Here is an 8,828-nt window from a genome sequence, read left to right as displayed (position 1 = left end):
TCTAAAATGAGCTTATACTCATTCCAAAAAATACTTGTTATTGGAATAGTCATTTTTATTCCCAATATTACATGCCTATTCTCAATTCCTATGCCTGCGACCAAACGGGCCTTTAAGGGCCCATTTGTCTGATGGAATAAGAATAGGACTAGCAGTTGCAAGTTTCTGTACATGCAACAATAAGCCGATAGGAGTAACCTAGTTTATAATAAAATTTTAACTTGCAAAATAGTTTGCAAATCTTGAAAATATTTCATTTTCATAGCATCAAAAGTTTGGAAAAAAATTATAAAAAGAACTCCATGATTAGAAAATAAATTAAGACAAGCTATTCACAAGTTTCCCATGCTTAAAATATAATTACTATGTAAAATAAAATCTCAATCTTCAAAGAACAGTTGAATAATGTATACAAATTTATATATGAAATACATTTTCTCAAGAATCAAACTTTAAAAAAACTAAAGCTTCAACCATTCATTATATGCTTTAATACGTCACTTTAATATCTGAAAGATTTTATATTTGAAATTCAAGGTTTCACAATTTAATATATGCTTAAATTATATGCTTTAATACGTCACTTTAATATCTGAAAGATTTTATATTTGAAATTCAAGGTTTCACAATTTAATAGCTTAAGTGAGGGCAAATTTACATAATTCAAAATCATTAAATTATTTGTTAAAATCTATCATTTATACATATAGTAAAAAATTAACTTAATGTCATGCAAATTGGTTATATTTGCTTTAAATAATATGAATTTGTGAAGCATATAAGTATCACCATCAAATAATAAAAATTGAATAATTTCCCACAAGAAATGAAAGCAAAAGGTAATATTTAAGGAAGTTATCTCATATAGAGATTAACAATAAACAATCTCTATAGTCTCTTAAGAATCATTATACAGGAAGAAAAGTTCGAAATAAAATGAATATTTCTAATTTATGATTGCTACCATTTCTTCCTCAATCACTAGTTACATTTTTTGTTGAAAGAGAAATAATTTTCATTTGAAAGTATTTAAGCCCCCTCATTAGATAGTAAAAACTCAAGAATATTATACAACAAGAAATCAAAAGTCAAAGAAAAGATTAAAGAATTGAAGCCGAAATTGAATCTTTTGGTTGAAATTGGATGTGGTTGTCTTCGTCTTTAACACATTGAAATGACCTGCAACTTAAAGGTCTGCTACCATGACCAATATTAAATGCCCATCTACAGTATTGCTAACAAAACATAATAAAGATAGGTGACAAGGTATGTATCATAGGAAAATTTGTAAAAGAACATTGTTTTGAATGAAAAATCTGCAAAAGAACATTATTTTGAATGAATCTCTCTTAGTACCTAATGGGTGCAAATTCATCTAGTGTCTTCTTCGTCTGTACATCGCAATGCATATCAATGCCAGAGAAGCAACAATGACAACACCAATTATTGATCTTAAAATAATAGAAAGTTGCACTTACATTTTAAAAACAATTCTAAAATTTAGATTTTTAACATAATAGAAAGTTGTACTTGTGTTTTTAAAAAAAATCCTCAAATTTAGATTTTTAACATAATAGAAAGTTGCATTGTGTTTTAAAAAAAATCCTAAACTTTAGATTTTTAAGATTATCATGGAAAATCAATCAAAAAATTAAAAATCCGACAAGTCTTACAACTTTTCCGTCATAAAGTAAAAATTCAGGAACAAAGCTCCCACATAAAGCCTATCGACTTAAAAATCAGAATTGATTTGGTTCTCTCAATATGAAATTCTATTCCAATTTTATTCTAAAAACAAGGATATGTCCACTCCAAAAAAATAATGTTATTGGAATGGCCCATTCCTATTCCACATTATAATTTTCAAAATTTTACAATTATTTGGAGTTTGTTGTTTTTCATTTTAGTGCTCATTCTCGACACATTGTTTTGACTGTTCCTGCTAAGGTTGTGGAGGAGGGTTTATGCTCTGGACACATCGTTTTCACTATTCCCGCCAAGGTTGTGGAGGACGGTTTATGCTCTAGACATCTGAGGAGGGTTTATCGTGGTATGTCTCCTGCAAACCCTGAAAATAAACCACAATTCCATGGAGTAGTTTCTCGTTTTGCCCTAACTTGTCAATCTTTTGTGTAAATATCTAACTTGAGAATGCGAGCGTCACATTTGTTGTTTGCTTGATGATCTTTTGTATTCCTTCTATACTTGGTGTTTGTTTGTTTGGAGGGGCTGCTTGTGCTCTGTTTGGAGATTGTGGTACCCATGGAAGCTCTATGATATTTGAGGGCTATGTTAACAATACCCACCATCATCATCACCCTTAGTTTGGTGCACATTACAAATGTTGTTGTGCTACTTATTCCCGTTAATCTTTGTTTATCACATACAATATGTGCCTGTACATATCTCTCAAGTATCTAGGCATGCCAACTTGAAAGTACTGGAATACACATACATATTTGTGTACTATGGAGACACATGACCCTCCATAAAATACTCTACATGGATTCCAAATGCATGGATGACGTATCTCTGTTTAGCAGTACCTGTGTTTGGTGCACATTACAAATATTGTTGTGCTGCTTATTCTCGTTAATCTCTATTTACCACATGCAGTATGTGCTAAATTATACCACATATACCTACCTCTAAAATAAGTGAAAAGGCAAACTCATTGTTGTGCTTCCCGACTCTTATTTTGCTCATTCTCTTCTTTATGATGTAAAAACAATTGTTGTGATGTAATGATGTAAAACTCAAAGTTATAGTAACGAGAGCAATACATATAATTCTTTTATTTGAACCTCTCTTTTTTAAAGTAAAGGATTAGAAACCTATAATCTATTGTGTATTATCAAGTAACTCTGAAGTACTCATTAAAAGGATGCAGTGATATATGTCATTATTGCTTCCAGCGATGAATAACTATTTCTGATATGATCCTTCCACCAATGCAGTATGCACAATGCCATTTTAGAAATATGCAATTAATACTTGCAAATGGTGTTGTTATTGATCTGTATAGTGTAATGCTTGTAACCGAAATAGCCAATACGGTCAAATGCTCAATACAAGCAAATCCAATATGGACAAATAAATGAGTTATAATGATCAACTAGCCACCAATTTAAACATATGTGCCAATTCTAAATGCACTTGATCTTGAATATCTAATTAGCTTTGTACATATAACATCTCACCTCTTTGAGTATGTATAGTGTACTCAAGAGGTCGATTGATAAAATCCCAACAAATTGAGTCAAAGTCTGGTTGTGTAATTAAATATGATCAATTTAATTTCATTATTAATCTTGCCAATAATCAAATAATTCTCCTAGCCACTTAATTAAATCAAAATAAAAAATCACATGTGGATACTTGGAAATTATTTAAATTGATTTAATTAAATGCTTAAAAGAGAATAACCACCTTGACATAATTCAACTAAAGAGCAAAGCAAAATGATCGCTCACATGCCTTTTCTATCTCTACCGTTCCTTTTAAATGAATGATCTTGACCATTGATCTACAAACACAACTCTTTAAAGCCTTGAGAATCTATAAATCCACATCAAAATCAAGTCATTTGTATACAACATTTTTTATTAAGGAGATTAGGCTACTATGAGACTTGCATTGAAAGATCACCATTCTAGTTGAATTGCATCATTGTATCTTGTTTATCATTCCATTTGATCATGTAGCTTCATGAATGCATAGTTTTAACTTCCATCTTAGACCGATTTCATTGTGAATTACATCATCAAGGATCACATTGCATCCATTTATCATTTGTGATATCCATGGGAGAATAAGTTATAGTGGATGTTGGATGTTGGGAGAAGAAGTTATGCTTCCTTACTATCATAATCTTTCTCTGTTTGTGTTGTATATTTCTAAAATATGTAGTCCGTATTGTGGTTCTAGGTATTTTATGGATCTTATTGATGATGTTGAAGATTATGTTGAAGTTCAAGGAGCCATTGTTAGGAAGTTGAAGGTCATGTGCTTGCTTGTTGTTTTGCTTGCAACCCTTGCTGTGTACATAGTGGCATCTTGTGAAGAAGGTAGAAGACAAGGACATAAACGAAGAAGAGATGCATGTCCTTTTTATAAGTGTATTATCCATTCTAATCACACAGATTGCCATGACCAAATACGCATGACTAGAGTAGCCTTCTTTCGCTTGGTTGAAAATCTAAGAGAAAAAGGGAGCATTTAAGATACAATAAACATAAAACTAGAAGAATAACTTGTGATATTCTTGCATACACTTGGCCACAATTTAAGGAATCATAAGATTGGCCATAACTCTGGTCACTTGGGAGAGACAGTAAGTTGATACTTCCACAAGGTCTTGAAGGCTATCTTAGCATTACATAAAGAGTATCTATTACCCCCTGCTCCAACCACTCCTCTAGCAATTGCTGGGAAGGATCATTTTGATCCTTTCTTCAAGGTAAACATCGTAATGACATGTATTTCTTTGCTATAGAATCAATAATATTAATTAGTATTTGATAATACTATTTATTTTTATAGGATTGTATTGGTGCACTTGATAAAGCCCATGTGCCAGTTACTGTTGAAGTGGAAAACCAAGCAAAATATCGTGATAGAAAAGGCAACTTGTCATAGGATGTTTTAGGTGTTTGTTCATTTGACTAAAAGTTTTAATATGTTCTTGTTGGTTGGGAAGGGTTTGCTACAGATAGTCAAGTGATTGCTTCAGCTCTCTCTAGAGCAGATCCACTAGTGGTTCCTCCTGGTATATTAATTCATATTTTATATGATTCTATGATATCTAAACTTATATGATATATGTTGACTACAACATTTTTTCTATTTGCATAGGGAAATTTTATTTAGTTGATGTCTGATACCCAAATGTACTTGAATTTCTTGCTTCATATTGTTGTACTCATTACCACCTAAAAGATTTTTGTAGAGCGAACCCGATCAATAGTCCTCAAGGGTTATTTAGTCACCAACACTTGTCTCTTAGGAATGTAATAGAGCGAACATTTGGTATTTTGAAGCAACGGTTTCCTATCCTGAAGCATGCAACATCCTATAATATCATGACCCAAACAAGAATTGTATTAGCATGCACCATGCTACACAATTTCATTACGGTGAAGGATAGTGTTCCATCCGAAGTGGAATTAGAAGACGATGATGGTCGTGCTTTGATAAATGTGCCAATTCTTGAGACTTATGGGATGAGTCAACGAGATAGAGATGATTGGAAATTTTTTTGAGATGAAATAGCTCAAAGGATGTGGGAAGACTACAACTCTTGCACTTAATTGTGTCACAAAACATGAACATTTATTTGCACTTAAATAGAGCCAAGCAAATTTTCCATGACATACAGTATGGATCTACTTAAATTACCTTGACATATGTTGTGTTTAAGATATATTTATATGAAGATTTGGTATGAGTAGTTTGTTATCTGTATATGGAAATTTGATGTATGTTTGAAGGGGATGTAAGCGTATTGTACTATCTTCTCAATAAATTTTGCTATATTTCAATTCTAGAACAATAGTTTGTTATATGTGTTGTCATCTATATATGGAAATTTGATGTATGTTTGAAGGGGATGTAAGCATGTTGTACTGTCTTCTTAATAAATTTTGCTATATTTCAATTCTAGAACAATAGTTTGTCATGTGTATTGTCATATGTATATGGAAATTTGATGTATCTTTGAAGGGGATGTAAGCATGTTGTATTGTCTTCTCAATAAATTTTGCTATATTTCAATCCTAGAACAATAGCTTGTCATATGTATTGCCATCTGTATATGGAAATTTGATGTTTGTTTGAAGGGGATGTAAGTGTGTTGTACTATCTTCTCAATAAATTTTGCTATATTTCAATTCTAGAACAATAGTTTGTCATATGTATTGTCATCTGTATATGGAAATTTGATGTTTGTTTGAAGGGGATGTAAGCGTGTTGTACTGTCTTAAGTCGTGCTTACATAGCATATATATACACATATAATATACATATGCAATACACATGATACACACTTTCAATTCAGAAGAAACAAACTTGCCACAACAATTGCTTTAGTGAACGTATCTCTGTCAACAATTTCTTCACCATTCTTCTTAGCCTGCAAGATAAGCACATCTATGAAGTCCAACTCTTCCTTCTCTTTTGGTGGGTTTTCCCTATGTTTCTCCACTATTCTCTACTTGTAGGGGTTGAGTTTCCCTTACACCTTTTTCATAGCCCTTCCATATTGAAACTAAGATAAGGAGCCTAACAAAAAGCCTTGGTCACAAAGAAGGTCAACAACTCAGTGGTAGGGAATTCTGACATACATATGAGAGGTTGTCGGTTTGAACCATAGGTGGTCTGTGGAAAAGAAAACATGATATCACAACCAACCTAGGAATCCCAAGCACCAAAGTGTGGTTTAATGTGGGGTGCTAGAAGAAATTAACCACACAGTCACTATAAGGAGCCTATCAAAAAGCTTCTTTGATCACAAAGAAGGCCAGTCACCTAGTATTAGAACACCCTAACATGCACACCCTAAGTTTGAGTGTTGTCCCATGGAAAATGACATTTACTACACAGTTTAACAGACTGCCTTACATCACTTACTCACATTGTTGTACTTTTCACTCTAAGTTGTATTACTATTTGTATAGCACTCGAAATTGTCTTCAATGAACTGGGGTATGCACTTCCTTCTGTGCTGTTATGTTTGATTTATGACCATAACATAAATTTGTTCTTGTGTGCTCTTTACAATGACTAGGAAAGTAAAATAACAACAGTAGGTCAGTATAATACAGAAACAATGCTCAAACAACTATGAATGCAAATAAAAGCTAATAACTATAAGTATAGGTAGCAAGAAAATGGTATATTTGAGAATGAAGAATTCACCTAAGTACTACTACAAGGTCATGCCTAGTTGCATAATCAAATTTAGTTTAGGCTCTCAACTCTATATTGAATGCTTCAAGTACGTGTTATGTTGTTTATGCATACTTTAATTGTCATGGACCTTTTTGGCACTAAAAATCCTGTCAAGTATCAAACAAGACCTATACCTAGTCTACTTCCTTACATGGAATCTACTTGACAAAAAAAAAACCAGCATAATGAATTTCAACTAAAGCTTATGCTTTGCATGACATGCATTTTGCAATAACTCACCGAACAAGTACATGCCACCAACACTTTTCAATTTCTATTGTGGTTGTACAACCTGCTATGATGTTGGACATCAAGATTTGTATTAATCATTTTCATGAAACCATCGATGTGGACAGGATGCTTGAATTTGCATTTTGGAAGTCAAATAGCTCTCTTGGAGCCACACAATTTGGTTATTGAGTTTCATATGAATGACTATGCTTTAATTTGGTGGCAAATTCATGCCCAAATTGTGTCCCTATGAAAGGGACCAAACAATTTTTTTTTAAGAGATCATAAAAAAGTAGTTACCTTCTTGTTTACCAAGGCAAGTTATTAGAAAGTTAGCTTAAGCTTTTCCACCCATTTGGACAATTAGCCCAATAATAAATTGACCATTATAATCATCTCTCCATCAAATTAGAGATGTAGCATACTATGTAATGTCCCCTCTTTAGTTCGACATGACATTGATCATGGATTTTTCCTATTCCAGACTCTCGTAGGCAAATGGTGTGGAGAGAGAGTCAATTCTGCGGATCAGATGGTCATATCTTGCTCTTGAAGCTTGCTCTTGAAGAAGTGTTAAGAGGTTATATTTTATTATTATGTGTTATTGGGGCCTACATGTTATAATTTTAAGTTGAGTTGCACTTTTATTTTATAAAATTACTTTATTATAAAAAGTGCATTATAATGAGATTTTATAAAGGATGTTTCTAGAAGTTCTAGAAAAAGTGCATTATAATGAGATTTTATAAAGGATGTTTCTAGAAGTTCTAGCAACTTCTTAGAAAAGTGAATAAATAGAGGGCTAGGCCTCTCATTTTGGACATGCTTGGATTTGAGATTTCTTCTACTTCTTCCATTGTGGAGCAAATTTGTAGTCTCTTGGGTCTGCAAATTATTATTTGATCTTTGGGAACGAATCACTCCCTTGGATTGGCGACTTTGAGGGTGTGAAATATCACCTGAATTGTTGCATTTGAGGAGTTGGTAATTCAGCCATCTCATTTGGACTTCATTGAGATTCAATTATAAGGGTTTACTTTGGTTGGAATAAGGGTTTCAGTTGTGCCCTAGCATTTGTGGATTGATTAACAGGGTTTGAAGACACAGTTGTGCATTATTTTCAGACTGCCAGTCTAGGGTTTGGACCCACGTTTTTGCTCATAACTCCTAATTGGCTTGACGGATGAATTTCATATTTTAGGGGGTTATTCAGCAACCCTAGGCGCCCAGATTTATTTCTTTTGGAGTGACAAAAAATGCTGCAATATTTTTATCTAGCAATCATACTAGGCCGTACCTGTACGGCCCTGTCAGTTGGGCAGCAGCAGCAATTTTGTGAGTCGGTTTGGGGCAAATTGTGAGGTCTTCGTGTGGCATTAATTCAGCATTCATGTCCGGCAAAATTGGAGCTATTCCAGGTGCTGTAAAAGTTTCGTCATTTGCATTCCAAATCTGAACTGGGTTATTGTTCATATCATAACATTGCATTGTCAAGAGCTTGATGTATTAGAAGTGCATAGTTGTGACAGTCTCTCATTGTAATCAGTTCTATTTGCTGTCATAAAAATCAGAATTGCATTGGACTTCATAGTTGAGTTTCATATTGTCATCCATCTCTTAGATTGGTAGTGTTATAATCTGGAATTGTT

The sequence above is a fragment of the Cupressus sempervirens genome, chromosome 11 (assembly GCF_028749045.1).
Source record: "Cupressus sempervirens isolate cs-2001-9-10 chromosome 11, ASM2874904v1, whole genome shotgun sequence".
NCBI lineage: Eukaryota > Viridiplantae > Streptophyta > Pinopsida > Cupressales > Cupressaceae > Cupressus > Cupressus sempervirens.
The sequence above is the reverse complement of the archived record's forward strand: the minus strand, read 5'-3'. Positions refer to the sequence as shown.